The following is a 17281-nucleotide window of genomic DNA, read 5'->3' as shown; positions in this document are numbered from 1 at the left end:
TGAATCCCTATCGTACGATCTCTATTCCCTATACCAAATTAAGCTGTGGTATTTCCTTAGGAAAAAACATTTGGGACTCGTGACTGTACCTTAGAACACATGATGTGTCTAATGGCAGGGATCGGTGCCAAAAGTAAAACAATTGGGGCCCATCCGGGAATTGAACCCGGGATCACTTACACCCGAAGCAAGTATCATACTACTAGACCAATGAGCCCTATTATCTTTCATTATTGATTCGAAAATTATTTTATTATTATTACAATCCAAATGTCGTGCATAAAAATAAACACGATTGATAGAAATTAGATTAAAAAAGGTCCCACTGAGAATCGAACTCAGATTATCAGAGTCAAAGTCTGATGTGATAACCATTACACCATGGAACCTTCTAACGGATGTCACCAGCACTGCTACTACAATGTAAATTTGTCGTTAAATTTGGTGGAATTTAGGGCCATGTGCTGATTCCTTCAACTCAGTGATTTCGATGATTTAAAACATGATCTTTTGGTGCATGTTAATGGACTATATTGCGATGTTCGACGGAAATAAAACAACCTTCGATAGCTCAGTTGGTAGAGCGGTGGACTGTAGTGACACGATGTAAAATGCAAGGAATCCATAGGTCGCTGGTTCAACTCCGGCTCGAAGGAGAGCACTTGTGATTACGCATTGAGTGGGCAACAGAAAATAGATAAAGCTGATAGTCATGTATATTCAAAATAGAGTGTAGTAATGGAAAATCCAACATGTACTATTGGGGTACGCATATCTACAACGGAAAGTTGATAACATCACCGTGTAAATATGAAATGTATAGCTCAAAAATGGGACACAATTAATGGTTAGTAATTGTAGCCGGCAACAAACGGTGTCAGAAAAGTTGCGTGGCTCATTGGTCTAGTGGTATGATTCTTGCTTTGGGTGTAAGAGGCCCCGGGTTCAAATCCCGGATGAGCCCCTACAATATTTCAGCTGAGATGGTAAACCTCTTATTGTATTACTTAGATGAATGTTAACATTGCAAATGTGGTAGCGTGGCCGAGCGGTCCAAGGCGCTGGTTTAAGGCACCAGTCTCTTCGGGGGCATGGGTTCGAATCCCATCGCTGCCAACGTCAATTTTGCTCAAACTGTTGTAGCATAGCAAGGAATCGGTGATTGTGCACTTACGGGCAACGTTAATGGTCGTGTGGCCTAATGGATAAGGCGTCGGACTTCGGATCCGAAGATTGCAGGTTCGATTCCTGCTACGATCACTCGCAAACGGTTATTTTGGCTATTTTGAAATGCGCGCGCGAAAATTTACAAACAAAGAATTAGCAATCCATTTGCAATTGCTCCTGGTTGTAAGCCAAAGTACACATCAAAGAGAACATCCGAGGTTCCCGCCCAAAAAATTGGTCTAAGGAGTGGAATCAATGAATCCCTATCGTACGATCTCTATTCCCTATACCAAATTAAGCTGTGGTATTTCCTTAGGAAAAAACATTTGGGACTCGTGACTGTACCTTAGAACACATGATGTGTCTAATGGCAGGGATCGGTGCCAAAAGTAAAACAATTGGGGCCCATCCGGGAATTGAACCCGGGATCACTTACACCCGAAGCAAGTATCATACTACTAGACCAATGAGCCCTATTATCTTTCATTATTGATTCGAAAATTATTTTATTATTATTACAATCCAAATGTCGTGCATAAAAATAAACACGATTGATAGAAATTGGATTAAAAAAGGTCCCACTGAGAATCGAACTCAGATTATCAGAGTCAAAGTCTGATGTGATAACCATTACACCATGGAACCTTCCAACGGATGTCACCAGCACTGCTACTACAATGTAAATTTGTCGTTAAATTTGGTGGAATTTAGGGCCATGTGCTGATTCCTTCAACTCAGTGATTTCGATGATTTAAAACATGATCTTTTGGTGCATGTTAATGGACTATATTGCGATGTTCGACGGAAATAAAACAACCTTCGATAGCTCAGTTGGTAGAGCGGTGGACTGTAGTGACACGATGTAAAATGCAAGGAATCCATAGGTCGCTGGTTCAACTCCGGCTCGAAGGAGAGCACTTGTGATTACGCATTGAGTGGGCAACAGAAAATAGATAAAGCTGATAGTCATGTATATTCAAAATAGAGTGTAGTAATGGAAAATCCAACATGTACTATTGGGGTACGCATATCTACAACGGAAAGTTGACAACATCACCGTGTAAATATGAAATGTATAGCTCAAAAATGGGACACAATTAATGGTTAGTAATTGTAGCCGGCAACAAACGGTGTTAGAAAAGTTGCGTGGCTCATTGGTCTAGTGGTATGATTCTTGCTTTGGGTGTAAGAGGCCCCGGGTTCAAATCCCGGATGAGCCCCTACAATATTTCAGCTGAGATGGTAAACCTCTTATTGTATTACTTAGATGAATGTTAACATTGCAAATGTGGTAGCGTGGCCGAGCGGTCCAAGGCGCTGGTTTAAGGCACCAGTCTCTTCGGGGGCATGGGTTCGAATCCCATCGCTGCCAACGTCAATTTTGCTCAAACTGTTGTAGCATAGCAAGGAATCGGTGATTGTGCACTTACGGGCAACGTTAATGGTCGTGTGGCCTAATGGATAAGGCGTCGGACTTCGGATCCGAAGATTGCAGGTTCGAGTCCTGCTACGATCACTCGCAAACGGTTATTTTGGCTATTTCGAAATGCGCGCGCGAAAATTTACAAACAAAGAATTAGCAATCCATTTGCAATTGCTCCTGCTTGTAAGCCAAAGTACACATCAAAGAGAACATCCGAGGTTCCCGCCCAAAAAATTGGTCTAAGGAGTGGAATCAATGAATCCCTATCGTACGATCTCTATTCCCTATACCAAATTAAGCTGTGGTATTTCCTTAGGAAAAAACATTTGGGACTCGTGACTGTACCTTAGAACACATGATGTGTCTAATGGCAGGGATCGGTGCCAAAAGTAAAACAATTGGGGCCCATCCGGGAATTGAACCCGGGATCACTTACACCCGAAGCAAGTATCATACTACTAGACCAATGAGCCCTATTATCTTTCATTATTGATTCGAAAATTATTTTATTATTATTACAATCCAAATGTCGTGCATAAAAATAAACACGATTGATAGAAATTGGATTAAAAAAGGTCCCACTGAGAATCGAACTCAGATTATCAGAGTCAAAGTCTGATGTGATAACCATTACACCATGGAACCTTCTAACGGATGTCACCAGCACTGCTACTACAATGTAAATTTGTCGTTAAATTTGGTGGAATTTAGGGCCATGTGCTGATTCCTTCAACTCAGTGATTTCGATGATTTAAAACATGATCTTTTGGTGCATGTTAATGGAATATATTGCGATGTTCGACGGAAATAAAACAACCTTCGATAGCTCAGTTGGTAGAGCGGTGGACTGTAGTGACACGATGTAAAATGCAAGGAATCCATAGGTCGCTGGTTCAACTCCGGCTCGAAGGAGAGCACTTGTGATTACGCATTGAGTGGGCAACAGAAAATAGATAAAGCTGATAGTCATGTATATTCAAAATAGAGTGTAGTAATGGAAAATCCAACATGTACTATTGGGGTACGCATATCTACAACGGAAAGTTGACAACATCACCGTGTAAATATGAAATGTATAGCTCAAAAATGGGACACAATTAATGGTTAGTAATTGTAGCCGGCAACAAACGGTGTTAGAAAAGTTGCGTGGCTCATTGGTCTAGTGGTATGATTCTTGCTTTGGGTGTAAGAGGCCCCGGGTTCAAATCCCGGATGAGCCCCTACAATATTTCAGCTGAGATGGTAAACCTCTTATTGTATTACTTAGATGAATGTTAACATTGCAAATGTGGTAGCGTGGCCGAGCGGTCCAAGGCGCTGGTTTAAGGCACCAGTCTCTTCGGGGGCATGGGTTCGAATCCCATCGCTGCCAACGTCAATTTTGCTCAAACTGTTGTAGCATAGCAAGGAATCGGTGATTGTGCACTTACGGGCAACGTTAATGGTCGTGTGGCCTAATGGATAAGGCGTCGGACTTCGGATCCGAAGATTGCAGGTTCGAGTCCTGCTACGATCACTCGCAAACGGTTATTTTGGCTATTTCGAAATGCGCGCGCGAAAATTTACAAACAAAGAATTAGCAATCCATTTGCAATTGCTCCTGCTTGTAAGCCAAAGTACACATCAAAGAGAACATCCGAGGTTCCCGCCCAAAAAATTGGTCTAAGGAGTGGAATCAATGAATCCCTATCGTACGATCTCTATTCCCTATACCAAATTAAGCTGTGGTATTTCCTTAGGAAAAAACATTTGGGACTCGTGACTGTACCTTAGAACACATGATGTGTCTAATGGCAGGGATCGGTGCCAAAAGTAAAACAATTGGGGCCCATCCGGGAATTGAACCCGGGATCACTTACACCCGAAGCAAGTATCATACTACTAGACCAATGAGCCCTATTATCTTTCATTATTGATTCGAAAATTATTTTATTATTATTACAATCCAAATGTCGTGCATAAAAATAAACACGATTGATAGAAATTGGATTAAAAAAGGTCCCACTGAGAATCGAACTCAGATTATCAGAGTCAAAGTCTGATGTGATAACCATTACACCATGGAACCTTCTAACGGATGTCACCAGCACTGCTACTACAATGTAAATTTGTCGTTAAATTTGGTGGAATTTAGGGCCATGTGCTGATTCCTTCAACTCAGTGATTTCGATGATTTAAAACATGATCTTTTGGTGCATGTTAATGGACTATATTGCGATGTTCGACGGAAATAAAACAACCTTCGATAGCTCAGTTGGTAGAGCGGTGGACTGTAGTGACACGATGTAAAATGCAAGGAATCCATAGGTCGCTGGTTCAACTCCGGCTCGAAGGAGAGCACTTGTGATTACGCATTGAGTGGGCAACAGAAAATAGATAAAGCTGATAGTCATGTATATTCAAAATAGAGTGTAGTAATGGAAAATCCAACATGTACTATTGGGGTACGCATATCTACAACGGAAAGTTGACAACATCACCGTGTAAATATGAAATGTATAGCTCAAAAATGGGACACAATTAATGGTTAGTAATTGTAGCCGGCAACAAACGGTGTTAGAAAAGTTGCGTGGCTCATTGGTCTAGTGGTATGATTCTTGCTTTGGGTGTAAGAGGCCCCGGGTTCAAATCCCGGATGAGCCCCTACAATATTTCAGCTGAGATGGTAAACCTCTTATTGTATTACTTAGATGAATGTTAACATTGCAAATGTGGTAGCGTGGCCGAGCGGTCCAAGGCGCTGGTTTAAGGCACCAGTCTCTTCGGGGGCATGGGTTCGAATCCCATCGCTGCCAACGTCAATTTTGCTCAAACTGTTGTAGCATAGCAAGGAATCGGTGATTGTGCACTTACGGGCAACGTTAATGGTCGTGTGGCCTAATGGATAAGGCGTCGGACTTCGGATCCGAAGATTGCAGGTTCGATTCCTGCTACGATCACTCGCAAACGGTTATTTTGGCTATTTTGAAATGCGCGCGCGAAAATTTACAAACAAAGAATTAGCAATCCATTTGCAATTGCTCCTGGTTGTAAGCCAAAGTACACATCAAAGAGAACATCCGAGGTTCCCGCCCAAAAAATTGGTCTAAGGAGTGGAATCAATGAATCCCTATCGTACGATCTCTATTCCCTATACCAAATTAAGCTGTGGTATTTCCTTAGGAAAAAACATTTGGGACTCGTGACTGTACCTTAGAACACATGATGTGTCTAATGGCAGGGATCGGTGCCAAAAGTAAAACAATTGGGGCCCATCCGGGAATTGAACCCGGGATCACTTACACCCGAAGCAAGTATCATACTACTAGACCAATGAGCCCTATTATCTTTCATTATTGATTCGAAAATTATTTTATTATTATTACAATCCAAATGTCGTGCATAAAAATAAACACGATTGATAGAAATTGGATTAAAAAAGGTCCCACTGAGAATCGAACTCAGATTATCAGAGTCAAAGTCTGATGTGATAACCATTACACCATGGAACCTTCCAACGGATGTCACCAGCACTGCTACTACAATGTAAATTTGTCGTTAAATTTGGTGGAATTTAGGGCCATGTGCTGATTCCTTCAACTCAGTGATTTCGATGATTTAAAACATGATCTTTTGGTGCATGTTAATGGACTATATTGCGATGTTCGACGGAAATAAAACAACCTTCGATAGCTCAGTTGGTAGAGCGGTGGACTGTAGTGACACGATGTAAAATGCAAGGAATCCATAGGTCGCTGGTTCAACTCCGGCTCGAAGGAGAGCACTTGTGATTACGCATTGAGTGGGCAACAGAAAATAGATAAAGCTGATAGTCATGTATATTCAAAATAGAGTGTAGTAATGGAAAATCCAACATGTACTATTGGGGTACGCATATCTACAACGGAAAGTTGACAACATCACCGTGTAAATATGAAATGTATAGCTCAAAAATGGGACACAATTAATGGTTAGTAATTGTAGCCGGCAACAAACGGTGTTAGAAAAGTTGCGTGGCTCATTGGTCTAGTGGTATGATTCTTGCTTTGGGTGTAAGAGTGATTTATCCGGGTTCAAATCCCGGATGAGCCCCTACAATATTTCAGCTGAGATGGTAAACCTCTTATTGTATTACTTAGATGAATGTTAACATTGCAAATGTGGTAGCGTGGCCGAGCGGTCCAAGGCGCTGGTTTAAGGCACCAGTCTCTTCGGGGGCATGGGTTCGAATCCCATCGCTGCCAACGTCAATTTTGCTCAAACTGTTGTAGCATAGCAAGGAATCGGTGATTGTGCACTTACGGGCAACGTTAATGGTCGTGTGGCCTAATGGATAAGGCGTCGGACTTCGGATCCGAAGATTGCAGGTTCGAGTCCTGCTACGATCACTCGCAAACGGTTATTTTGGCTATTTTGAAATGCGCGCGCGAAAATTTACAAACAAAGAATTAGCAATCCATTTGCAATTGCTCCTGGTTGTAAGCCAAAGTACACATCAAAGAGAACATCCGAGGTTCCCGCCCAAAAAATTGGTCTAAGGAGTGGAATCAATGAATCCCTATCGTACGATCTCTATTCCCTATACCAAATTAAGCTGTGGTATTTCCTTAGGAAAAAACATTTGGGACTCGTGACTGTACCTTAGAACACATGATGTGTCTAATGGCAGGGATCGGTGCCAAAAGTAAAACAATTGGGGCCCATCCGGGAATTGAACCCGGGATCACTTACACCCGAAGCAAGTATCATACTACTAGACCAATGAGCCCTATTATCTTTCATTATTGATTCGAAAATTATTTTATTATTATTACAATCCAAATGTCGTGCATAAAAATAAACACGATTGATAGAAATTGGATTAAAAAAGGTCCCACTGAGAATCGAACTCAGATTATCAGAGTCAAAGTCTGATGTGATAACCATTACACCATGGAACCTTCCAACGGATGTCACCAGCACTGCTACTACAATGTAAATTTGTCGTTAAATTTGGTGGAATTTAGGGCCATGTGCTGATTCCTTCAACTCAGTGATTTCGATGATTTAAAACATGATCTTTTGGTGCATGTTAATGGAATATATTGCGATGTTCGACGGAAATAAAACAACCTTCGATAGCTCAGTTGGTAGAGCGGTGGACTGTAGTGACACGATGTAAAATGCAAGGAATCCATAGGTCGCTGGTTCAACTCCGGCTCGAAGGAGAGCACTTGTGATTACGCATTGAGTGGGCAACAGAAAATAGATAAAGCTGATAGTCATGTATATTCAAAATAGAGTGTAGTAATGGAAAATCCAACATGTACTATTGGGGTACGCATATCTACAACGGAAAGTTGACAACATCACCGTGTAAATATGAAATGTATAGCTCAAAAATGGGACACAATTAATGGTTAGTAATTGTAGCCGGCAACAAACGGTGTTAGAAAAGTTGCGTGGCTCATTGGTCTAGTGGTATGATTCTTGCTTTGGGTGTAAGAGGCCCCGGGTTCAAATCCCGGATGAGCCCCTACAATATTTCAGCTGAGATGGTAAACCTCTTATTGTATTACTTAGATGAATGTTAACATTGCAAATGTGGTAGCGTGGCCGAGCGGTCCAAGGCGCTGGTTTAAGGCACCAGTCTCTTCGGGGGCATGGGTTCGAATCCCATCGCTGCCAACGTCAATTTTTCTCAAACTGTTGTAGCATAGCAAGGAATCGGTGATTGTGCACTTACGGGAAACGTTAATGGTCGTGTGGCCTAATGGATAAGGCGTCGGACTTCGGATCCGAAGATTGCAGGTTCGAGTCCTGCTACGATCACTCGCAAACGGTTATTTTGGCTATTTTGAAATGCGCGCGCGAAAATTTACAAACAAAGAATTAGCAATCCATTTGCAATTGCTCCTGGTTGTAAGCCAAAGTACACATCAAAGAGAACATCCGAGGTTCCCGCCCAAAAAATTGGTCTAAGGAGTGGAATCAATGAATCCCTATCGTACGATCTCTATTCCCTATACCAAATTAAGCTGTGGTATTTCCTTAGGAAAAAACATTTGGGACTCGTGACTGTACCTTAGAACACATGATGTGTCTAATGGCAGGGATCGGTGCCAAAAGTAAAACAATTGGGGCCCATCCGGGAATTGAACCCGGGATCACTTACACCCGAAGCAAGTATCATACTACTAGACCAATGAGCCCTATTATCTTTCATTATTGATTCGAAAATTATTTTATTATTATTACAATCCAAATGTCGTGCATAAAAATAAACACGATTGATAGAAATTGGATTAAAAAAGGTCCCACTGAGAATCGAACTCAGATTATCAGAGTCAAAGTCTGATGTGATAACCATTACACCATGGAACCTTCCAACGGATGTCACCAGCACTGCTACTACAATGTAAATTTGTCGTTAAATTTGGTGGAATTTAGGGCCATGTGCTGATTCCTTCAACTCAGTGATTTCGATGATTTAAAACATGATCTTTTGGTGCATGTTAATGGAATATATTGCGATGTTCGACGGAAATAAAACAACCTTCGATAGCTCAGTTGGTAGAGCGGTGGACTGTAGTGACACGATGTAAAATGCAAGGAATCCATAGGTCGCTGGTTCAACTCCGGCTCGAAGGAGAGCACTTGTGATTACGCATTGAGTGGGCAACAGAAAATAGATAAAGCTGATAGTCATGTATATTCAAAATAGAGTGTAGTAATGGAAAATCCAACATGTACTATTGGGGTACGCATATCTACAACGGAAAGTTGACAACATCACCGTGTAAATATGAAATGTATAGCTCAAAAATGGGACACAATTAATGGTTAGTAATTGTAGCCGGCAACAAACGGTGTTAGAAAAGTTGCGTGGCTCATTGGTCTAGTGGTATGATTCTTGCTTTGGGTGTAAGAGGCCCCGGGTTCAAATCCCGGATGAGCCCCTACAATATTTCAGCTGAGATGGTAAACCTCTTATTGTATTACTTAGATGAATGTTAACATTGCAAATGTGGTAGCGTGGCCGAGCGGTCCAAGGCGCTGGTTTAAGGCACCAGTCTCTTCGGGGGCATGGGTTCGAATCCCATCGCTGCCAACGTCAATTTTTCTCAAACTGTTGTAGCATAGCAAGGAATCGGTGATTGTGCACTTACGGGAAACGTTGATGGTCGTGTGGCCTAATGGATAAGGTGTCGGACTTCGGATCCGAAGATTGCAGGTTCGAGTCCTGCTACGATCACTCGCAAACGGTTATTTTGGCTATTTTGAAATGCGCGCGCGAAAATTTACAAACAAAGAATTAGCAATCCATTTGCAATTGCTCCTGGTTGTAAGCCAAAGTACACATCAAAGAGAACATCCGAGGTTCCCGCCCAAAAAATTGGTCTAAGGAGTGGAATCAATGAATCCCTATCGTACGATCTCTATTCCCTATACCAAATTAAGCTGTGGTATTTCCTTAGGAAAAAACATTTGGGACTCGTGACTGTACCTTAGAACACATGATGTGTCTAATGGCAGGGATCGGTGCCAAAAGTAAAACAATTGGGGCCCATCCGGGAATTGAACCCGGGATCACTTACACCCGAAGCAAGTATCATACTACTAGACCAATGAGCCCTATTATCTTTCATTATTGATTCGAAAATTATTTTATTATTATTACAATCCAAATGTCGTGCATAAAAATAAACACGATTGATAGAAATTGGATTAAAAAAGGTCCCACTGAGAATCGAACTCAGATTATCAGAGTCAAAGTCTGATGTGATAACCATTACACCATGGAACCTTCCAACGGATGTCACCAGCACTGCTACTACAATGTAAATTTGTCGTTAAATTTGGTGGAATTTAGGGCCATGTGCTGATTCCTTCAACTCAGTGATTTCGATGATTTAAAACATGATCTTTTGGTGCATGTTAATGGAGTATATTGCGATGTTCGACGGAAATAAAACAACCTTCGATAGCTCAGTTGGTAGAGCGGTGGACTGTAGTGACACGATGTAAAATGCAAGGAATCCATAGGTCGCTGGTTCAACTCCGGCTCGAAGGAGAGCACTTGTGATTACGCATTGAGTGGGCAACAGAAAATAGATAAAGCTGATAGTCATGTATATTCAAAATAGAGTGTAGTAATGGAAAATCCAACATGTACTATTGGGGTACGCATATCTACAACGGAAAGTTGACAACATCACCGTGTAAATATGAAATGTATAGCTCAAAAATGGGACACAATTAATGGTTAGTAATTGTAGCCGGCAACAAACGGTGTTAGAAAAGTTGCGTGGCTCATTGGTCTAGTGGTATGATTCTTGCTTTGGGTGTAAGAGGCCCCGGGTTCAAATCCCGGATGAGCCCCTACAATATTTCAGCTGAGATGGTAAACCTCTTATTGTATTACTTAGATGAATGTTAACATTGCAAATGTGGTAGCGTGGCCGAGCGGTCCAAGGCGCTGGTTTAAGGCACCAGTCTCTTCGGGGGCATGGGTTCGAATCCCATCGCTGCCAACGTCAATTTTGCTCAAACTGTTGTAGCATAGCAAGGAATCGGTGATTGTGCACTTACGGGCTACGTTAATGGTCGTGTGGCCTAATGGATAAGGCGTCGGACTTCGGATCCGAAGATTGCAGGTTCGAGTCCTGCTACGATCACTCGCAAACGGTTATTTTGGCTATTTTGAAATGCGCGCGCGAAAATTTACAAACAAAGAATTAGCAATCCATTTGCAATTGCTCCTGGTTGTAAGCCAAAGTACACATCAAAGAGAACATCCGAGGTTCCCGCCCAAAAAATTGGTCTAAGGAGTGGAATCAATGAATCCCTATCGTACGATCTCTATTCCCTATACCAAATTAAGCTGTGGTATTTCCTTAGGAAAAAACATTTGGGACTCGTGACTGTACCTTAGAACACATGATGTGTCTAATGGCAGGGATCGGTGCCAAAAGTAAAACAATTGGGGCCCATCCGGGAATTGAACCCGGGATCACTTACACCCGAAGCAAGTATCATACTACTAGACCAATGAGCCCTATTATCTTTCATTATTGATTCGAAAATTATTTTATTATTATTACAATCCAAATGTCGTGCATAAAAATAAACACGATTGATAGAAATTGGATTAAAAAAGGTCCCACTGAGAATCGAACTCAGATTATCAGAGTCAAAGTCTGATGTGATAACCATTACACCATGGAACCTTCCAACGGATGTCACCAGCACTGCTACTACAATGTAAATTTGTCGTTAAATTTGGTGGAATTTAGGGCCATGTGCTGATTCCTTCAACTCAGTGATTTCGATGATTTAAAACATGATCTTTTGGTGCATGTTAATGGACTATATTGCGATGTTCGACGGAAATAAAACAACCTTCGATAGCTCAGTTGGTAGAGCGGTGGACTGTAGTGACACGATGTAAAATGCAAGGAATCCATAGGTCGCTGGTTCAACTCCGGCTCGAAGGAGAGCACTTGTGATTACGCATTGAGTGGGCAACAGAAAATAGATAAAGCTGATAGTCATGTATATTCAAAATAGAGTGTAGTAATGGAAAATCCAACATGTACTATTGGGGTACGCATATCTACAACGGAAAGTTGACAACATCACCGTGTAAATATGAAATGTATAGCTCAAAAATGGGACACAATTAATGGTTAGTAATTGTAGCCGGCAACAAACGGTGTTAGAAAAGTTGCGTGGCTCATTGGTCTAGTGGTATGATTCTTGCTTTGGGTGTAAGAGGCCCCGGGTTCAAATCCCGGATGAGCCCCTACAATATTTCAGCTGAGATGGTAAACCTCTTATTGTATTACTTAGATGAATGTTAACATTGCAAATGTGGTAGCGTGGCCGAGCGGTCCAAGGCGCTGGTTTAAGGCACCAGTCTCTTCGGGGGCATGGGTTCGAATCCCATCGCTGCCAACGTCAATTTTGCTCAAACTGTTGTAGCATAGCAAGGAATCGGTGATTGTGCACTTACGGGCAACGTTAATGGTCGTGTGGCCTAATGGATAAGGCGTCGGACTTCGGATCCGAAGATTGCAGGTTCGAGTCCTGCTACGATCACTCGCAAACGGTTATTTTGGCTATTTCGAAATGCGCGCGCGAAAATTTACAAACAAAGAATTAGCAATCCATTTGCAATTGCTCCTGGTTGTAAGCCAAAGTACACATCAAAGAGAACATCCGAGGTTCCCGCCCAAAAAATTGGTCTAAGGAGTGGAATCAATGAATCCCTATCGTACGATCTCTATTCCCTATACCAAATTAAGCTGTGGTATTTCCTTAGGAAAAAACATTTGGGACTCGTGACTGTACCTTAGAACACATGATGTGTCTAATGGCAGGGATCGGTGCCAAAAGTAAAACAATTGGGGCCCATCCGGGAATTGAACCCGGGATCACTTACACCCGAAGCAAGTATCATACTACTAGACCAATGAGCCCTATTATCTTTCATTATTGATTCGAAAATTATTTTATTATTATTACAATCCAAATGTCGTGCATAAAAATAAACACGATTGATAGAAATTGGATTAAAAAAGGTCCCACTGAGAATCGAACTCAGATTATCAGAGTCAAAGTCTGATGTGATAACCATTACACCATGGAACCTTCCAACGGATGTCACCAGCACTGCTACTACAATGTAAATTTGTCGTTAAATTTGGTGGAATTTAGGGCCATGTGCTGATTCCTTCAACTCAGTGATTTCGATGATTTAAAACATGATCTTTTGGTGCATGTTAATGGACTATATTGCGATGTTCGACGGAAATAAAACAACCTTCGATAGCTCAGTTGGTAGAGCGGTGGACTGTAGTGACACGATGTAAAATGCAAGGAATCCATAGGTCGCTGGTTCAACTCCGGCTCGAAGGAGAGCACTTGTGATTACGCATTGAGTGGGCAACAGAAAATAGATAAAGCTGATAGTCATGTATATTCAAAATAGAGTGTAGTAATGGAAAATCCAACATGTACTATTGGGGTACGCATATCTACAACGGAAAGTTGACAACATCACCGTGTAAATATGAAATGTATAGCTCAAAAATGGGACACAATTAATGGTTAGTAATTGTAGCCGGCAACAAACGGTGTTAGAAAAGTTGCGTGGCTCATTGGTCTAGTGGTATGATTCTTGCTTTGGGTGTAAGAGGCCCCGGGTTCAAATCCCGGATGAGCCCCTACAATATTTCAGCTGAGATGGTAAACCTCTTATTGTATTACTTAGATGAATGTTAACATTGCAAATGTGGTAGCGTGGCCGAGCGGTCCAAGGCGCTGGTTTAAGGCACCAGTCTCTTCGGGGGCATGGGTTCGAATCCCATCGCTGCCAACGTCAATTTTGCTCAAACTGTTGTAGCATAGCAAGGAATCGGTGATTGTGCACTTACGGGCAACGTTAATGGTCGTGTGGCCTAATGGATAAGGCGTCGGACTTCGGATCCGAAGATTGCAGGTTCGAGTCCTGCTACGATCACTCGCAAACGGTTATTTTGGCTATTTCGAAATGCGCGCGCGAAAATTTACAAACAAAGAATTAGCAATCCATTTGCAATTGCTCCTGGTTGTAAGCCAAAGTACACATCAAAGAGAACATCCGAGGTTCCCGCCCAAAAAATTGGTCTAAGGAGTGGAATCAATGAATCCCTATCGTACGATCTCTATTCCCTATACCAAATTAAGCTGTGGTATTTCCTTAGGAAAAAACATTTGGGACTCGTGACTGTACCTTAGAACACATGATGTGTCTAATGGCAGGGATCGGTGCCAAAAGTAAAACAATTGGGGCCCATCCGGGAATTGAACCCGGGATCACTTACACCCGAAGCAAGTATCATACTACTAGACCAATGAGCCCTATTATCTTTCATTATTGATTCGAAAATTATTTTATTATTATTACAATCCAAATGTCGTGCATAAAAATAAACACGATTGATAGAAATTGGATTAAAAAAGGTCCCACTGAGAATCGAACTCAGATTATCAGAGTCAAAGTCTGATGTGATAACCATTACACCATGGAACCTTCCAACGGATGTCACCAGCACTGCTACTACAATGTAAATTTGTCGTTAAATTTGGTGGAATTTAGGGCCATGTGCTGATTCCTTCAACTCAGTGATTTCGATGATTTAAAACATGATCTTTTGGTGCATGTTAATGGACTATATTGCGATGTTCGACGGAAATAAAACAACCTTCGATAGCTCAGTTGGTAGAGCGGTGGACTGTAGTGACACGATGTAAAATGCAAGGAATCCATAGGTCGCTGGTTCAACTCCGGCTCGAAGGAGAGCACTTGTGATTACGCATTGAGTGGGCAACAGAAAATAGATAAAGCTGATAGTCATGTATATTCAAAATAGAGTGTAGTAATGGAAAATCCAACATGTACTATTGGGGTACGCATATCTACAACGGAAAGTTGACAACATCACCGTGTAAATATGAAATGTATAGCTCAAAAATGGGACACAATTAATGGTTAGTAATTGTAGCCGGCAACAAACGGTGTTAGAAAAGTTGCGTGGCTCATTGGTCTAGTGGTATGATTCTTGCTTTGGGTGTAAGAGGCCCCGGGTTCAAATCCCGGATGAGCCCCTACAATATTTCAGCTGAGATGGTAAACCTCTTATTGTATTACTTAGATGAATGTTAACATTGCAAATGTGGTAGCGTGGCCGAGCGGTCCAAGGCGCTGGTTTAAGGCACCAGTCTCTTCGGGGGCATGGGTTCGAATCCCATCGCTGCCAACGTCAATTTTGCTCAAACTGTTGTAGCATAGCAAGGAATCGGTGATTGTGCACTTACGGGCAACGTTAATGGTCGTGTGGCCTAATGGATAAGGCGTCGGACTTCGGATCCGAAGATTGCAGGTTCGAGTCCTGCTACGATCACTCGCAAACGGTTATTTTGGCTATTTCGAAATGCGCGCGCGAAAATTTACAAACAAAGAATTAGCAATCCATTTGCAATTGCTCCTGGTTGTAAGCCAAAGTACACATCAAAGAGAACATCCGAGGTTCCCGCCCAAAAAATTGGTCTAAGGAGTGGAATCAATGAATCCCTATCGTACGATCTCTATTCCCTATACCAAATTAAGCTGTGGTATTTCCTTAGGAAAAAACATTTGGGACTCGTGACTGTACCTTAGAACACATGATGTGTCTAATGGCAGGGATCGGTGCCAAAAGTAAAACAATTGGGGCCCATCCGGGAATTGAACCCGGGATCACTTACACCCGAAGCAAGTATCATACTACTAGACCAATGAGCCCTATTATCTTTCATTATTGATTCGAAAATTATTTTATTATTATTACAATCCAAATGTCGTGCATAAAAATAAACACGATTGATAGAAATTGGATTAAAAAAGGTCCCACTGAGAATCGAACTCAGATTATCAGAGTCAAAGTCTGATGTGATAACCATTACACCATGGAACCTTCCAACGGATGTCACCAGCACTGCTACTACAATGTAAATTTGTCGTTAAATTTGGTGGAATTTAGGGCCATGTGCTGATTCCTTCAACTCAGTGATTTCGATGATTTAAAACATGATCTTTTGGTGCATGTTAATGGACTATATTGCGATGTTCGACGGAAATAAAACAACCTTCGATAGCTCAGTTGGTAGAGCGGTGGACTGTAGTGACACGATGTAAAATGCAAGGAATCCATAGGTCGCTGGTTCAACTCCGGCTCGAAGGAGAGCACTTGTGATTACGCATTGAGTGGGCAACAGAAAATAGATAAAGCTGATAGTCATGTATATTCAAAATAGAGTGTAGTAATGGAAAATCCAACATGTACTATTGGGGTACGCATATCTACAACGGAAAGTTGACAACATCACCGTGTAAATATGAAATGTATAGCTAAAAAATGGGACACAATTAATGGTTAGTAATTGTAGCCGGCAACAAACGGTGTTAGAAAAGTTGCGTGGCTCATTGGTCTAGTGGTATGATTCTTGCTTTGGGTGTAAGAGGCCCCGGGTTCAAATCCCGGATGAGCCCCTACAATATTTCAGCTGAGATGGTAAACCTCTTATTGTATTACTTAGATGAATGTTAACATTGCAAATGTGGTAGCGTGGCCGAGCGGTCCAAGGCGCTGGTTTAAGGCACCAGTCTCTTCGGGGGCATGGGTTCGAATCCCATCGCTGCCAACGTCAATTTTGCTCAAACTGTTGTAGCATAGCAAGGAATCGGTGATTGTGCACTTACGGGCAACGTTAATGGTCGTGTGGCCTAATGGATAAGGCGTCGGACTTCGGATCCGAAGATTGCAGGTTCGAGTCCTGCTACGATCACTCGCAAACGGTTATTTTGGCTATTTCGAAATGCGCGCGCGAAAATTTACAAACAAAGAATTAGCAATCCATTTGCAATTGCTCCTGGTTGTAAGCCAAAGTACACATCAAAGAGAACATCCGAGGTTCCCGCCCAAAAAATTGGTCTAAGGAGTGGAATCAATGAATCCCTATCGTACGATCTCTATTCCCTATACCAAATTAAGCTGTGGTATTTCCTTAGGAAAAAACATTTGGGACTCGTGACTGTACCTTAGAACACATGATGTGTCTAATGGCAGGGATCGGTGCCAAAAGTAAAACAATTGGGGCCCATCCGGGAATTGAACCCGGGATCACTTACACCCGAAGCAAGTATCATAC

At 41.9% G+C, this 17281-nt stretch overlaps 71 non-coding genes across 71 annotated transcripts; 47 read left to right on the top strand and 24 right to left on the bottom strand.

Annotated features, from left to right (window-relative positions):
- Nucleotides 1-145: 145 nt before the first annotated feature.
- On the bottom strand, nt 146-217 carry Trnap-cgg. Its single transcript has one exon. It is a non-coding gene; the product is annotated as a tRNA-Pro (tRNA).
- A 100-nt stretch (nt 218-317) lies between these two features.
- Nucleotides 318-389, bottom strand: Trnaq-uug. The gene has a single exon. It is a non-coding gene; the product is annotated as a tRNA-Gln (tRNA).
- Nucleotides 390-560: 171 nt separating this feature from the next.
- Trnay-gua lies at nt 561-656 on the top strand. The gene is made up of 2 exons: nt 561-597; nt 621-656. It is a non-coding gene; the product is annotated as a tRNA-Tyr (tRNA).
- Nucleotides 657-892: 236 nt separating this feature from the next.
- Nucleotides 893-964, top strand: Trnap-ugg. Its single transcript has one exon. It is a non-coding gene; the product is annotated as a tRNA-Pro (tRNA).
- Nucleotides 965-1034: 70 nt separating this feature from the next.
- Nucleotides 1035-1116, top strand: Trnal-aag. Its single transcript has one exon. It is a non-coding gene; the product is annotated as a tRNA-Leu (tRNA).
- A 71-nt stretch (nt 1117-1187) lies between these two features.
- On the top strand, nt 1188-1260 carry Trnar-ucg. The gene has a single exon. It is a non-coding gene; the product is annotated as a tRNA-Arg (tRNA).
- Nucleotides 1261-1568: 308 nt separating this feature from the next.
- On the bottom strand, nt 1569-1640 carry Trnap-cgg. Its single transcript has one exon. It is a non-coding gene; the product is annotated as a tRNA-Pro (tRNA).
- Nucleotides 1641-1740: 100 nt separating this feature from the next.
- On the bottom strand, nt 1741-1812 carry Trnaq-uug. The gene has a single exon. It is a non-coding gene; the product is annotated as a tRNA-Gln (tRNA).
- A 171-nt stretch (nt 1813-1983) lies between these two features.
- Trnay-gua lies at nt 1984-2079 on the top strand. Its single transcript has 2 exons — nt 1984-2020; nt 2044-2079. It is a non-coding gene; the product is annotated as a tRNA-Tyr (tRNA).
- Nucleotides 2080-2315: 236 nt separating this feature from the next.
- Trnap-ugg lies at nt 2316-2387 on the top strand. The gene has a single exon. It is a non-coding gene; the product is annotated as a tRNA-Pro (tRNA).
- A 70-nt stretch (nt 2388-2457) lies between these two features.
- Nucleotides 2458-2539, top strand: Trnal-aag. Its single transcript has one exon. It is a non-coding gene; the product is annotated as a tRNA-Leu (tRNA).
- Nucleotides 2540-2610: 71 nt separating this feature from the next.
- Trnar-ucg lies at nt 2611-2683 on the top strand. Its single transcript has one exon. It is a non-coding gene; the product is annotated as a tRNA-Arg (tRNA).
- A 308-nt stretch (nt 2684-2991) lies between these two features.
- Nucleotides 2992-3063, bottom strand: Trnap-cgg. The gene has a single exon. It is a non-coding gene; the product is annotated as a tRNA-Pro (tRNA).
- Nucleotides 3064-3163: 100 nt separating this feature from the next.
- On the bottom strand, nt 3164-3235 carry Trnaq-uug. The gene has a single exon. It is a non-coding gene; the product is annotated as a tRNA-Gln (tRNA).
- Nucleotides 3236-3406: 171 nt separating this feature from the next.
- Nucleotides 3407-3502, top strand: Trnay-gua. Its single transcript has 2 exons — nt 3407-3443; nt 3467-3502. It is a non-coding gene; the product is annotated as a tRNA-Tyr (tRNA).
- A 236-nt stretch (nt 3503-3738) lies between these two features.
- Nucleotides 3739-3810, top strand: Trnap-ugg. Its single transcript has one exon. It is a non-coding gene; the product is annotated as a tRNA-Pro (tRNA).
- Nucleotides 3811-3880: 70 nt separating this feature from the next.
- Trnal-aag lies at nt 3881-3962 on the top strand. The gene has a single exon. It is a non-coding gene; the product is annotated as a tRNA-Leu (tRNA).
- A 71-nt stretch (nt 3963-4033) lies between these two features.
- On the top strand, nt 4034-4106 carry Trnar-ucg. The gene has a single exon. It is a non-coding gene; the product is annotated as a tRNA-Arg (tRNA).
- Nucleotides 4107-4414: 308 nt separating this feature from the next.
- Trnap-cgg lies at nt 4415-4486 on the bottom strand. Its single transcript has one exon. It is a non-coding gene; the product is annotated as a tRNA-Pro (tRNA).
- A 100-nt stretch (nt 4487-4586) lies between these two features.
- On the bottom strand, nt 4587-4658 carry Trnaq-uug. Its single transcript has one exon. It is a non-coding gene; the product is annotated as a tRNA-Gln (tRNA).
- Nucleotides 4659-4829: 171 nt separating this feature from the next.
- Trnay-gua lies at nt 4830-4925 on the top strand. The gene is made up of 2 exons: nt 4830-4866; nt 4890-4925. It is a non-coding gene; the product is annotated as a tRNA-Tyr (tRNA).
- A 236-nt stretch (nt 4926-5161) lies between these two features.
- Trnap-ugg lies at nt 5162-5233 on the top strand. Its single transcript has one exon. It is a non-coding gene; the product is annotated as a tRNA-Pro (tRNA).
- A 70-nt stretch (nt 5234-5303) lies between these two features.
- Nucleotides 5304-5385, top strand: Trnal-aag. Its single transcript has one exon. It is a non-coding gene; the product is annotated as a tRNA-Leu (tRNA).
- Nucleotides 5386-5456: 71 nt separating this feature from the next.
- Nucleotides 5457-5529, top strand: Trnar-ucg. Its single transcript has one exon. It is a non-coding gene; the product is annotated as a tRNA-Arg (tRNA).
- Nucleotides 5530-5837: 308 nt separating this feature from the next.
- On the bottom strand, nt 5838-5909 carry Trnap-cgg. Its single transcript has one exon. It is a non-coding gene; the product is annotated as a tRNA-Pro (tRNA).
- Nucleotides 5910-6009: 100 nt separating this feature from the next.
- Nucleotides 6010-6081, bottom strand: Trnaq-uug. The gene has a single exon. It is a non-coding gene; the product is annotated as a tRNA-Gln (tRNA).
- A 171-nt stretch (nt 6082-6252) lies between these two features.
- Trnay-gua lies at nt 6253-6348 on the top strand. The gene is made up of 2 exons: nt 6253-6289; nt 6313-6348. It is a non-coding gene; the product is annotated as a tRNA-Tyr (tRNA).
- A 383-nt stretch (nt 6349-6731) lies between these two features.
- Trnal-aag lies at nt 6732-6813 on the top strand. Its single transcript has one exon. It is a non-coding gene; the product is annotated as a tRNA-Leu (tRNA).
- Nucleotides 6814-6884: 71 nt separating this feature from the next.
- Trnar-ucg lies at nt 6885-6957 on the top strand. Its single transcript has one exon. It is a non-coding gene; the product is annotated as a tRNA-Arg (tRNA).
- A 308-nt stretch (nt 6958-7265) lies between these two features.
- Trnap-cgg lies at nt 7266-7337 on the bottom strand. Its single transcript has one exon. It is a non-coding gene; the product is annotated as a tRNA-Pro (tRNA).
- Nucleotides 7338-7437: 100 nt separating this feature from the next.
- On the bottom strand, nt 7438-7509 carry Trnaq-uug. Its single transcript has one exon. It is a non-coding gene; the product is annotated as a tRNA-Gln (tRNA).
- A 171-nt stretch (nt 7510-7680) lies between these two features.
- Nucleotides 7681-7776, top strand: Trnay-gua. Its single transcript has 2 exons — nt 7681-7717; nt 7741-7776. It is a non-coding gene; the product is annotated as a tRNA-Tyr (tRNA).
- A 236-nt stretch (nt 7777-8012) lies between these two features.
- Trnap-ugg lies at nt 8013-8084 on the top strand. The gene has a single exon. It is a non-coding gene; the product is annotated as a tRNA-Pro (tRNA).
- A 70-nt stretch (nt 8085-8154) lies between these two features.
- On the top strand, nt 8155-8236 carry Trnal-aag. The gene has a single exon. It is a non-coding gene; the product is annotated as a tRNA-Leu (tRNA).
- A 71-nt stretch (nt 8237-8307) lies between these two features.
- Nucleotides 8308-8380, top strand: Trnar-ucg. Its single transcript has one exon. It is a non-coding gene; the product is annotated as a tRNA-Arg (tRNA).
- Nucleotides 8381-8688: 308 nt separating this feature from the next.
- Trnap-cgg lies at nt 8689-8760 on the bottom strand. Its single transcript has one exon. It is a non-coding gene; the product is annotated as a tRNA-Pro (tRNA).
- A 100-nt stretch (nt 8761-8860) lies between these two features.
- Trnaq-uug lies at nt 8861-8932 on the bottom strand. The gene has a single exon. It is a non-coding gene; the product is annotated as a tRNA-Gln (tRNA).
- A 171-nt stretch (nt 8933-9103) lies between these two features.
- Nucleotides 9104-9199, top strand: Trnay-gua. Its single transcript has 2 exons — nt 9104-9140; nt 9164-9199. It is a non-coding gene; the product is annotated as a tRNA-Tyr (tRNA).
- Nucleotides 9200-9435: 236 nt separating this feature from the next.
- Trnap-ugg lies at nt 9436-9507 on the top strand. Its single transcript has one exon. It is a non-coding gene; the product is annotated as a tRNA-Pro (tRNA).
- A 70-nt stretch (nt 9508-9577) lies between these two features.
- On the top strand, nt 9578-9659 carry Trnal-aag. Its single transcript has one exon. It is a non-coding gene; the product is annotated as a tRNA-Leu (tRNA).
- A 71-nt stretch (nt 9660-9730) lies between these two features.
- On the top strand, nt 9731-9803 carry Trnar-ucg. The gene has a single exon. It is a non-coding gene; the product is annotated as a tRNA-Arg (tRNA).
- Nucleotides 9804-10111: 308 nt separating this feature from the next.
- Nucleotides 10112-10183, bottom strand: Trnap-cgg. The gene has a single exon. It is a non-coding gene; the product is annotated as a tRNA-Pro (tRNA).
- A 100-nt stretch (nt 10184-10283) lies between these two features.
- On the bottom strand, nt 10284-10355 carry Trnaq-uug. The gene has a single exon. It is a non-coding gene; the product is annotated as a tRNA-Gln (tRNA).
- Nucleotides 10356-10526: 171 nt separating this feature from the next.
- Trnay-gua lies at nt 10527-10622 on the top strand. Its single transcript has 2 exons — nt 10527-10563; nt 10587-10622. It is a non-coding gene; the product is annotated as a tRNA-Tyr (tRNA).
- Nucleotides 10623-10858: 236 nt separating this feature from the next.
- Nucleotides 10859-10930, top strand: Trnap-ugg. The gene has a single exon. It is a non-coding gene; the product is annotated as a tRNA-Pro (tRNA).
- A 70-nt stretch (nt 10931-11000) lies between these two features.
- Trnal-aag lies at nt 11001-11082 on the top strand. Its single transcript has one exon. It is a non-coding gene; the product is annotated as a tRNA-Leu (tRNA).
- Nucleotides 11083-11153: 71 nt separating this feature from the next.
- On the top strand, nt 11154-11226 carry Trnar-ucg. The gene has a single exon. It is a non-coding gene; the product is annotated as a tRNA-Arg (tRNA).
- Nucleotides 11227-11534: 308 nt separating this feature from the next.
- Trnap-cgg lies at nt 11535-11606 on the bottom strand. The gene has a single exon. It is a non-coding gene; the product is annotated as a tRNA-Pro (tRNA).
- A 100-nt stretch (nt 11607-11706) lies between these two features.
- Trnaq-uug lies at nt 11707-11778 on the bottom strand. Its single transcript has one exon. It is a non-coding gene; the product is annotated as a tRNA-Gln (tRNA).
- A 171-nt stretch (nt 11779-11949) lies between these two features.
- Trnay-gua lies at nt 11950-12045 on the top strand. The gene is made up of 2 exons: nt 11950-11986; nt 12010-12045. It is a non-coding gene; the product is annotated as a tRNA-Tyr (tRNA).
- A 236-nt stretch (nt 12046-12281) lies between these two features.
- On the top strand, nt 12282-12353 carry Trnap-ugg. The gene has a single exon. It is a non-coding gene; the product is annotated as a tRNA-Pro (tRNA).
- A 70-nt stretch (nt 12354-12423) lies between these two features.
- Trnal-aag lies at nt 12424-12505 on the top strand. The gene has a single exon. It is a non-coding gene; the product is annotated as a tRNA-Leu (tRNA).
- A 71-nt stretch (nt 12506-12576) lies between these two features.
- Nucleotides 12577-12649, top strand: Trnar-ucg. Its single transcript has one exon. It is a non-coding gene; the product is annotated as a tRNA-Arg (tRNA).
- A 308-nt stretch (nt 12650-12957) lies between these two features.
- Nucleotides 12958-13029, bottom strand: Trnap-cgg. Its single transcript has one exon. It is a non-coding gene; the product is annotated as a tRNA-Pro (tRNA).
- Nucleotides 13030-13129: 100 nt separating this feature from the next.
- Nucleotides 13130-13201, bottom strand: Trnaq-uug. Its single transcript has one exon. It is a non-coding gene; the product is annotated as a tRNA-Gln (tRNA).
- A 171-nt stretch (nt 13202-13372) lies between these two features.
- Trnay-gua lies at nt 13373-13468 on the top strand. Its single transcript has 2 exons — nt 13373-13409; nt 13433-13468. It is a non-coding gene; the product is annotated as a tRNA-Tyr (tRNA).
- Nucleotides 13469-13704: 236 nt separating this feature from the next.
- Trnap-ugg lies at nt 13705-13776 on the top strand. Its single transcript has one exon. It is a non-coding gene; the product is annotated as a tRNA-Pro (tRNA).
- Nucleotides 13777-13846: 70 nt separating this feature from the next.
- Nucleotides 13847-13928, top strand: Trnal-aag. The gene has a single exon. It is a non-coding gene; the product is annotated as a tRNA-Leu (tRNA).
- Nucleotides 13929-13999: 71 nt separating this feature from the next.
- On the top strand, nt 14000-14072 carry Trnar-ucg. Its single transcript has one exon. It is a non-coding gene; the product is annotated as a tRNA-Arg (tRNA).
- Nucleotides 14073-14380: 308 nt separating this feature from the next.
- Trnap-cgg lies at nt 14381-14452 on the bottom strand. Its single transcript has one exon. It is a non-coding gene; the product is annotated as a tRNA-Pro (tRNA).
- A 100-nt stretch (nt 14453-14552) lies between these two features.
- Trnaq-uug lies at nt 14553-14624 on the bottom strand. The gene has a single exon. It is a non-coding gene; the product is annotated as a tRNA-Gln (tRNA).
- Nucleotides 14625-14795: 171 nt separating this feature from the next.
- On the top strand, nt 14796-14891 carry Trnay-gua. Its single transcript has 2 exons — nt 14796-14832; nt 14856-14891. It is a non-coding gene; the product is annotated as a tRNA-Tyr (tRNA).
- Nucleotides 14892-15127: 236 nt separating this feature from the next.
- Nucleotides 15128-15199, top strand: Trnap-ugg. Its single transcript has one exon. It is a non-coding gene; the product is annotated as a tRNA-Pro (tRNA).
- Nucleotides 15200-15269: 70 nt separating this feature from the next.
- Trnal-aag lies at nt 15270-15351 on the top strand. Its single transcript has one exon. It is a non-coding gene; the product is annotated as a tRNA-Leu (tRNA).
- Nucleotides 15352-15422: 71 nt separating this feature from the next.
- Trnar-ucg lies at nt 15423-15495 on the top strand. The gene has a single exon. It is a non-coding gene; the product is annotated as a tRNA-Arg (tRNA).
- A 308-nt stretch (nt 15496-15803) lies between these two features.
- On the bottom strand, nt 15804-15875 carry Trnap-cgg. Its single transcript has one exon. It is a non-coding gene; the product is annotated as a tRNA-Pro (tRNA).
- A 100-nt stretch (nt 15876-15975) lies between these two features.
- Trnaq-uug lies at nt 15976-16047 on the bottom strand. Its single transcript has one exon. It is a non-coding gene; the product is annotated as a tRNA-Gln (tRNA).
- A 171-nt stretch (nt 16048-16218) lies between these two features.
- On the top strand, nt 16219-16314 carry Trnay-gua. Its single transcript has 2 exons — nt 16219-16255; nt 16279-16314. It is a non-coding gene; the product is annotated as a tRNA-Tyr (tRNA).
- A 236-nt stretch (nt 16315-16550) lies between these two features.
- Nucleotides 16551-16622, top strand: Trnap-ugg. The gene has a single exon. It is a non-coding gene; the product is annotated as a tRNA-Pro (tRNA).
- A 70-nt stretch (nt 16623-16692) lies between these two features.
- Nucleotides 16693-16774, top strand: Trnal-aag. Its single transcript has one exon. It is a non-coding gene; the product is annotated as a tRNA-Leu (tRNA).
- Nucleotides 16775-16845: 71 nt separating this feature from the next.
- Nucleotides 16846-16918, top strand: Trnar-ucg. The gene has a single exon. It is a non-coding gene; the product is annotated as a tRNA-Arg (tRNA).
- Nucleotides 16919-17281: the final 363 nt, after the last annotated feature.

This window comes from Daphnia pulicaria, chromosome 4 (assembly GCF_021234035.1).
Source record: "Daphnia pulicaria isolate SC F1-1A chromosome 4, SC_F0-13Bv2, whole genome shotgun sequence".
NCBI classification, from domain to species: Eukaryota; Metazoa; Arthropoda; class Branchiopoda; order Diplostraca; family Daphniidae; genus Daphnia; species Daphnia pulicaria.
Note: the sequence above shows the minus strand (reverse complement) of the source record. Positions and strands in the feature narration are given on the sequence as shown.